Raw genomic sequence first — 10000 nt, forward strand, 5'->3', positions numbered from 1 at the left:
TTGAATAAGAGTTTTGACTGTTCTTTCCAGCAGGTAGACATACTTAGTATGTCCTTTGATTAATTTTGATCTTTCAGCTATTCTTGGAGATGCAATCGCCTATATTATTAATTCTGTTATTATCATTTTTAAGATAGATACACAAGGTAATAACAAAATTAATAATATCTCTTTTCGGGATATATTTTTCTCGTGAATTGCTTGCCCGTGTGTGTGTGTGTGTGTGTGTGAGTGTGTGTGTGAGTGTTGTGTGTGTGTGTGTGTGTGTGTGTGAGTGTGTGTGTGTGTGTGTGTGTGTGTGTGTGTGTGTGTGTGTGTGTGTGTGTGTGTGTGTGTACCTTTATATTTATTCCAGGAATATGATCGGGCTCAGTTTAAATTTATGCTGAAGGCCATCATAAATTTTTTCATTATATTTCATGACGTACATCCTTAATTATTCCATGGATTTTTCTTTTCAGATGTTACTTAAAAAGAAAATATAAATGAACAGCATTTTCTTAGGAGATGAAAATGTCTGTCCTCAGACCTAATAAACTTCCTGACATAGCAACCCGAAATAGAATCGTTTAGCCTAGTCGTGTTCATAATCATTCCTATGCATTTATGGAACTGCATACGATCAGGATACATTCTACTACGAGGGACGTTCAATAAGTAATGCTTCTGACCCACTTGCAGCTGTTTGATCTTATGCACTTATGCATATCTCTATAGAGTACGTGGCAAATTACAGCTCTGAATTAAATGTGGTTTCTGATTTACAGGTGTTTGAACCGAGTCAAGTGTGAAATGGAGCCTGTTGAGTGTCGAGCAGCGATCCGGTTTTTGTATTTGAAAGGACGCACACCACGGGAGACTTTTGTTGAAATGAAAGTAACTTATGGTGATGATGCCCCATCATATGACCTTGTAAAACGCTGGCATCGTGAATTCAAACATGGTCGGAACTCTGTGGAAACAGCTCCCAGATCTGGTCGCCCCTTCTGCCATTGATGAGGCATCTGTCCGTCAAGTTGAGGCTGCCATTTTGGAAGATCGACGCATAATTATTCGCCAAATAGACCATGAGGTCAAGATTAGTACCGGGTCTGTGGAATCTATCATTCATGACCATTTGCATATGCAAAGCCCAGTCAATGCAGTGGAAGCACCGTGACTCACCTTCTCCAAAGAAGGCAAGGGTGCAGCCCTCCGCTGGCAAGGTCATGCTCACAGTCTTCTGGGACCAGGACGGAGTAGTGATGACAGATTTCCTGGCAAGGGGTACCACAATTGCAGGAGCCTATTATGCTTCACTTTTGAGGAAATTAAGAGAAGTTATCAAAATCAAGAGGCGGGGCAAGATCAGCAAAGACATCCTCCTCCTGCAGGACAACGCTCCGGTCCACAACTCGCGTGTCGCCAGATCAGAAGCACAGGCGTATGGCTATGAACTCCTCCCCCATCCCCCTACTTTCCTGACCTTGCACCCTCTGATTTTCGCCTCTTCCCAGTCATGAAGTTGTTTTTGAAAGGAAAGCGTTCCCCAGATGATGCAGCCTTGATTTCTGATGTCACGTTCAGGTTGGAGGACCAAGCTGGGGTCTTCTACAAAAACGGTCTCCAGAGCTGCATCAAACAATGGGAGAAATGCGTATCTCTGGGTGGTTCCTATCTAGAAAAAGACTAATAACTGTGCCAAGTTTCGTTGCTCTACTGCTATGGGAAGTGGGTCAGGGGCATTACTTATTGAACGCCCCTCGTATATCCTCCAACATTGAGGAAGCACCTAATGCTACATAGTCAATGTGCTATTACAATAATCATATTACTCAGATTAGAAGAGATTAGAATCATCTTAACGATTTTCGACTTGGAAGTTGCCCTGATAATGATGTATATTTGTTTCCAATAGTAACAAAATGAATAAACATTTTATTGAAATGTAACCGTTTGTATATTTCTTTAGAAAATCTGCAGCATGTAAGTAACGACAAAATTCTGAAGTACAAAATTTATTGTAAAAATAATCCAGACTTGAATTTCGTTTCAAGTAATCTCAACTTATCTTGTCGTTGATACTATTCAGGGAGGCGTGAAAGCTACAGAAATTTTTTATCTGTACGTCTATGTACCCGACGGATATATAGTAAAAGATACTTTTTTTTTTTTTTTTTTTTGAAAAATGCCATTATGACGAAAGAAAAATAAAAGACACAGCTAACGAGGAACAATGAAATATTGGTCTTTGATCACACATCGACAAGCACGAAGAACACAATACCATTCTATTCCTAGAGGGAGTGGAATCTCTCCATACTGTGTTTGTTGTTGTATCTGTTGCATATATGTCTTCGTTCTTTATCACAATTCATGCTTCACGAAATTATATTTATATTCAAGTACATTGTTTCATACAAAAACAAAACAAAGCGATTAAAAAGCACGAGCAACAGGGCAGAACTACTAGCAGTAAACATAAGTGATGATGGATGTCATAGAAATGCAACAAATGAACAAATATCTGCGTAGAATATCTATATGTTTATCTCTCCTGACACTGAGACACACAAGGACGCTGACACACATATCCACAAGGATGTATATATATGTGTGTATATGTGTGTCTGTGTGTGTGTGTATGTATTATATAGATCGATGAGATAGACTGATTCGCTCGATCTGCTGAAAATAGAGATTCAAAAATACTGACTGGATCCTCAGTCTATCGTTGTAGAAGATATCAGTTTATGCAATATTAAATTCACGCGTTGTGAAGAAAATATATCAAACGACTCTGGTTAGAACACTTTTGATCAAAAAGGTGCTTAACGCCGTCTGAAGAACATATGTGTGCGTGTGTATACACATATAGATACATACAAATATACATAGTATGTAATATATATATATATATATATATATAATATATAATATATATAAACATACATATATATATATATATACATACATATATATATATATATATATATATATATATAACATACATATATATATATATATACATACATATAATATATATAAACATACATATATATATTATATACATACATATATATATATATTATATTATTATATATATATGTATATATATCAATATATGTATATATATAATCACAGCGCACAAACAGGCACACATATATGGAGGACCTCCTCCCCCAAATATATACACACATATTGAGAGTTTTTAAAGTTATTGTTTATTAAAATACATTTAATTTCCAAAACAATAGAATTTACAGACATATGTTATTTTCATGAACGTCTGTTTTCGAATTGATGATTGCTCTGCTACAGGCTCTGTTGATAGCGGAAACCAATGGAATCGCAAACATCAAGGAAAATTTCGTTTGGTATTTCTACGCATTCTCGTTCAATGGCTGACTTCCCTTCGTCGGCTGAAGCCAGTGTTGTACCGTAAAATTTGTATTTTATGTATCTCCATAAAAAGTCTATTAGTGTGAGGTCGGATGAATGCAGAGGTTATTCTACTGAGTCTTTTCGTCTTATCCACATGTTTGGTAAATTCTTATGATAGTTTGGACGTTTCCTGTTCTGATGTAAATAAAGATTCACAGGTTCAAACGCCTCCTGAATTGTTGGTATGACAGATTGCCACAAGATCAAATAATTAGAAACAGTCACAGTATCATCACACAAAAAGGTTCAATTAATTATTTCAATGATAAGCTGCACCATAATGTAAAGTCTGGGAAATTAACATGTTCTTCTTTCGTAATATGCGAATCCCCAGACCTCCAGCGGGTGCAATTTTGGTGGTTAATTAAGACATTTAATTGAATGTTAGCCTCACCGCTCCAAACAACCTTTGTTGGAAAATGTGCATTATCTACATATCCTATCATATAGCATTCAGTAAACCTCACTCCTCATTGGGAACTTAGTCTATACTTGGAAGATTAGCCTTCCGAAGACAAAGCTTCAAAATGCATTGCACACTTGATTTTGAAATTCCTATCTCACGATTAGCGTACTACACTGGTTTTGTTGAACTCTAGGAATATGTTTCTAGTACCATTTTTTGCCTTGTGGGGTTCTTAGAAGAATGCGGTTTTCAGGGACGTTTCTTGTAGACATCCTGAACAATTCCATCTGTTTCAAACGTTTGTCACAAATGATGGTAAGTCGTGTAGGTATGAAAACTTTTCTTTGCTCAAGGCTTAGTTTGATTCCTTTCATAATTTCAGATGGGTTGAATTTAGAAAGAAATTAAGGTGTCAGCTGTAAAATTGCGTGATCAGTTTGAGAAATACCTTTTATATAATCATTGTATCTATCTATCTATGTATCTATATATTTCTGTGTATCTCTCTTTGTCTCTGTCAGTCTGTCTTCTCTACCCTCTCTCTCTCTCTCTCTCTCTCTATATATATATATATATTATTATATATATACAATACATATATATATATATCGTATGTATGTATGTATCTATGTGTCTGTCTGTCTGTCTCTTCCCCCCTCTCTCTCTCTCCCTATAATATATCTATATATATATTATATATATATATTTATATATACAGAGAGGGAGGGAGGGGACAGACAGACTGACAAACAATCAGAGAGGCGAGTAGGTGAAAAAAAAAAGAGTTAAACGAATGAGTAAGAAACAGATAGTAGATGTGTAAATGTGAAAATATGTTGTTGGCGTTGCTTTTTATTGTTATTTACTTCCAGATCAACTATTTTGATCAAGAAAACACAATTCACGTCATGTATAGCATTGTATATTGAAGTCATTATTATGGTCTCGACAACATAATCCGACACGTCCTTTGTAAGAGATGAAAGTCTGGTTGCTAACTGTTGCAGATCAAACAACATCATTGGGGCAATTAGACACACACATATATTTCAAATACACACACATACTCACGCACGCACATTATCACACCAGTAGGAGTGTGTTTGAGTGCGCGTGTGTGAGTGTGTGCGTGCGTGTGTGTATGCGTAGGGGGTGTGAGTAAACAATTTGTCAAAAAATATATATATAATTTAGCATGAATTCTCATCAGTAAAACTCTCGGCATATGATTTACTCTATACGTATTAGATTATTAACTTTGTGAAGGTGCGTGGCTTAGTGGTCAGCGCTTTCGTCTCACGATTGTAAGGCGGTGAGTTCAATTTCCGGTGACGCGTTGAGTCCTGGAGCAAGACACTTTATTTCACGTTGCTCCAGTCCACTCAGCTGGCAAAATTGAGTTGCACCTTTATTTCAAAGGGCCAACCTTGTCGCACACTTTGTCACGCTGAATCTCCCTGAGAATTACGTTAAGGTACACTGCGAATGATGACATTCTGAAACAATATACGGAACTATACAAGGAACAGATACTTTCATATCGTAGTGTCTGGGATCCAGGTCCAGTCAAATGTGGAGGTATGCACTGTTGCAGCGCCTTGGTGCATTCACCGTTTGTCGATGTATTCTCGATTTCTCCCGGGTGATCCCAAAAACAGAGCCCCAGTCAGTCCTCATCTCCGCGAGATACATCCTCATTTGCCGTGACGATGTATTGGGCTGTCCGGCTACTTCATGCCGATTTTTAAAAGAAAGAAAACGTCAATAAATACTCGCTATTACATTTTTAATCAACCAAATATGAACCATTCTTTTGCACAATGCGTCTCCATCTTTCCTTTAACTCATCAAGGTATCTTTTTACGTCATCCAAGGAATTAAATTTTTACCATTAAGACTATTCTGCAGAGACCTGAATAAGTGGAAATCCGAAAGAGCAATATCTGGTGAATATGGAGGGTGGGGTAACATATCCCAGCCGAGCTGCAGCATTTTTTGTCTGGTTCCCAAAGCATCAAGTGCCGCAAATGAACTTTCTTATCTTCCATTTTAAAGTGTTACAAAATTAACACAGGTTATAGGAACATGAACTTTCTTCCACGAAAAGATAGCTTAAACTTTGCTCTAAATGAAGGTGTAGTCAAATCTTATTTTATGAATTTAAACATGTTCTAAAATAAGTCGAAAGATAAGCTACTCTAAATCGGCATGAACTTTCCGGACAACCCAATAGAATATGGTTGACCAACACGAACCGTCAGCCTAACCGGATTCGCACTGACGAGAACATGCAATGCATAGCTAGCTCAGAAATCCGGCATCATGGCCAATCTATTCGAGCTGGAACCCCGAAAATCATAAAAATTAGTAGGGTGATTCCGGATATCGAACAGGAATAATTTTTAACCATCTTTATGATAACATAAAAATACTTATTCTGTTTTCTGATATAATTTTGATTCCGTTCTGTGTGCATGCGCTCACCTGTGGTTTACAATGACATTTCAATAAAACATTATTTATATATTTTTTATACCTTTTATTTTTTTTAAATAGATGTTAAATATATTTGAAAATAGAGATTTTTTTTTTTGCGTTATGCAAATATAAGCTTGAAGACATTTAGAATAATATATATGTTACTGATGACAGGAGCAAATTTTTTTCCCCGGTATTGATAAGAATATAATACAATGCATTCGGCTTATCATTTGTGCAAATTTGCGTTTTATCTCACTTTGCATTGTAAACTTTGTGATACCCATATAAACAGAAATTTCAACCTGAAGCGCACATACGCGTAAAATAACATAAACAAACACGCTCAAAGACATATACATACATATACATGCCCACATTAGTATATATGTACATACATACCTATATGTGACGTCGGAAAAATCATTTTCCCTCTTTCACTCACTCACTCTCTTTCTCTCTCTCTATCTATTTGTTAATCTTTGAACACGCGTGCGCACAAAAACATTGATATATTTATACATACATGAAGATATGTGTATACATTTATATATATACATACATATATATATATATATATATATATATATATGTATATTATATATATATATATGTATATATATAATATATATATATATATATATACAGTTATATACACAAACACATATAAAGGCTTACATACACGCACGCATATATAGGTGTGGGCGGGGGGGGCGTGTGTGCGTGTGTGTGTGTGTGTGCGTGCGTGTGTGGGTGTGCGTTTGAGTATGTGTGCGTTTCTGTGTGTGTGTCCCCGCTATATGCAACAGAATTAGTATTAGATTAAAATTGCAGTCTGTGTATCATACTTAATGTAAATGCATTGTAATAGTCAACATTTACTATGATATTGGGCCGGAGATGACGTCTTTTACGGCCATACTGTGTTAGATAAAGGAAATATATTTATACTGGACAAAAATTGCCCTGCTTCACCGGTGATATTGCTTCATGTACATTTCTGCTTCCTTGAGTGTTGTTAATAATATGTGCTCTCTGACAACTCAGTGCTAAGACAAAATATATCCCCACTGATATAGGAGAACAGCGACTAAACAATCTTGTATTTTAATTAGCTGGCTTCTTGGATGAAAAGTCGTTATATGCAACAGAAGCAGTATTAGATTAAAATAGCCATCTATATATAAATAAACAAAGATTAGGCGCATTGGGGTTGCTGGGGGATAAAGTGCTTGCTTCCCATACACATGGTTATCGGGTGGCACCTTCGACAAATATATTCTACTATAGCCCCAGGCTGACCAATGCATTTCGAGAGGATTTGGTAAACGGAAACTGCAAGAAGTCTGCCGTATATATACAGAAAATTAGTGGTTGCGAAATCACTGGTGCTGCAATAAGCTGAATGGCTAAATGAAAATTCGTTATACGCAACAGATATATATATATATATATATATATATATATATACATATACATATACATATATATATATATATATATATATATATATATATATATATATATATATAAGTATAAGTATGCATTTATATATATATATGCGTACGTGTGTCATACAAAAGCAGATACATAACCAACAGCCAAAATAACTGCAGTATTCGAATGAAGACGTCTTAAAGGCTAACATGTTAACTAGCACAATAGCTTATTTGTAGCGAACAAAATTGTCCAGGACCTTTTCGAGAAGCTTCCATGAACATTTCAACTATTTCTGAGAATTTCTGAGAACTATCTGCTCACTAGCAATAACCAATCGCGGCATCAGTAATTCTTCTGTTAGTCTTCTTCTATATATATCATTTTGTCTAAATAATATCTCCAGTGGAATACAGGCCCTAATATATATATTATTCTTTATTGCCTACAAGGGGCTAAACATAAAGAGAACAAACAAGGACAGACAAAGAGATTAAGTTGATTACATATATCACACTGCTATGATATATATACATATATATATAATATATATATATATATATATATCATAACAGTTGTCACACACACACATGTATATATACATGAAGCGCTTCTCTCAGTTTCTCTTTATCAAATTCACTCACAAGTCTTTGATCGACCAGGTGGCATGCAGCGGATCAAAACCATTTGGTTGAGAAAGATACTCCCTGCCACACAGCCAAGCCAGCCGGTCGTAGGATGGCGGTTTCGATTCCCAAACGTGGCATTGTAAGTGTACGGCAGAGGGTGATGACGAACCCTGCTGTATTCTTTCATCACAACTTACACTAATCCTCCGTGTTTCTGCTGTAACTTTTTTTTCCAAAGAGGCCAACCTTGTCACGCTGGGTGTCCCCGAGAACTACGTTACGGGTACACATGTCTGTGAAGTGCTCAGCCATTTGCACGTTAATTACACGAGTAGGCTGTTCCGTTGATTGGATCAAATGTTACCCCCGTCGTCGTCATAACTGACGGAATGCCACGATGTTTAAATGTATATACATATATATAGTACTTCTTTAGTTCTTTTTTTTGCCATATGTGAGTTACAAATATTGTCGTCTTTGGAGACTTATTTTTGTAGTAAAAGGAAATAGTAGTCTTTTGGCTGCTATTTCTAAAATTTTCGGTATGTGGTTTAAGCAAGTTGTTGCAAAAAACCCTTATTATTATAATTATACATATATATATATATATATATATATATAATATATATATATATATCATGTAAATATTATACAAAATGTATAAATGGATGACGTGTAAAGTACTGGCATAATTTCGACTACCTGTTGTTATCTGTAGATTTATTGCAGGAAAGTGGTAGTGGCGGTTGGGGTAAATGTATTAATAAAATAGTTGGAATGAGTAAAATATTTTATTGGGTATTACACATGTTTCAACTCGTTCTGGGTCTCTTCGGGTGCATCAATAAAAAGTCTGACTAGAGATTTTCAGGGTCGGCCTACGTGCCGCTATATGTCCATCAAAATCGAGAGTGAGTAAAAAATTATTGAAACGCAAAAAATTCAAATATGAACGGGAAAATTATACATGCATGCATGTATATATGTATATATGTATGCATGCATGTATATATGTATGTATGTATGTATGTATGTTTGTATGCATGTATGTATGTATGTATTCATGCATGTATGTACATATGTATGTATGTATTTATGTACGTATGTTTCTATGTATGTATGTATGCATGTATGTATGTATTCATGCATGTATGTATATATGTATGTATGTATTTATGTACGTATGTTTCTATGCATGTATGTATGTATGCATGTATGTATGTATGTATGTATGTATGTATGTATGTATCCCGAAGACACTTCTATCGAGTCCTTTTAAGTGGATATAATCTGTTATATCTTTATATTTTCTTCTCTATATTCTGAAGTTTTCTTTTATATTCTGTGTTCTTTCTTCACGAAACGTTCATCTATTTTTCTACTGACAGAAAACCTGATTAGAAACCAAAATATTCGTTCTATATCAAATAAGATTGCGACATTATGAACATCCAATCGAACTTAGAGTGGCCTGCTTTTTGTGCAGTATCTACCAGGAAACGAATATATTCTTTATCGAACCACGCTGGTTTAATGTTATATATTTCTTTTCTCTATTTATTTGTGTTTGTCTACGTTGCGCTTGTTTGTTTAGAAAGGGGTTTTAAATTTGTTCTGATGGAAACGT

This window comes from Octopus sinensis, linkage group LG12 (genome assembly GCF_006345805.1).
Source record: "Octopus sinensis linkage group LG12, ASM634580v1, whole genome shotgun sequence".
NCBI classification, from domain to species: Eukaryota; Metazoa; Mollusca; class Cephalopoda; order Octopoda; family Octopodidae; genus Octopus; species Octopus sinensis.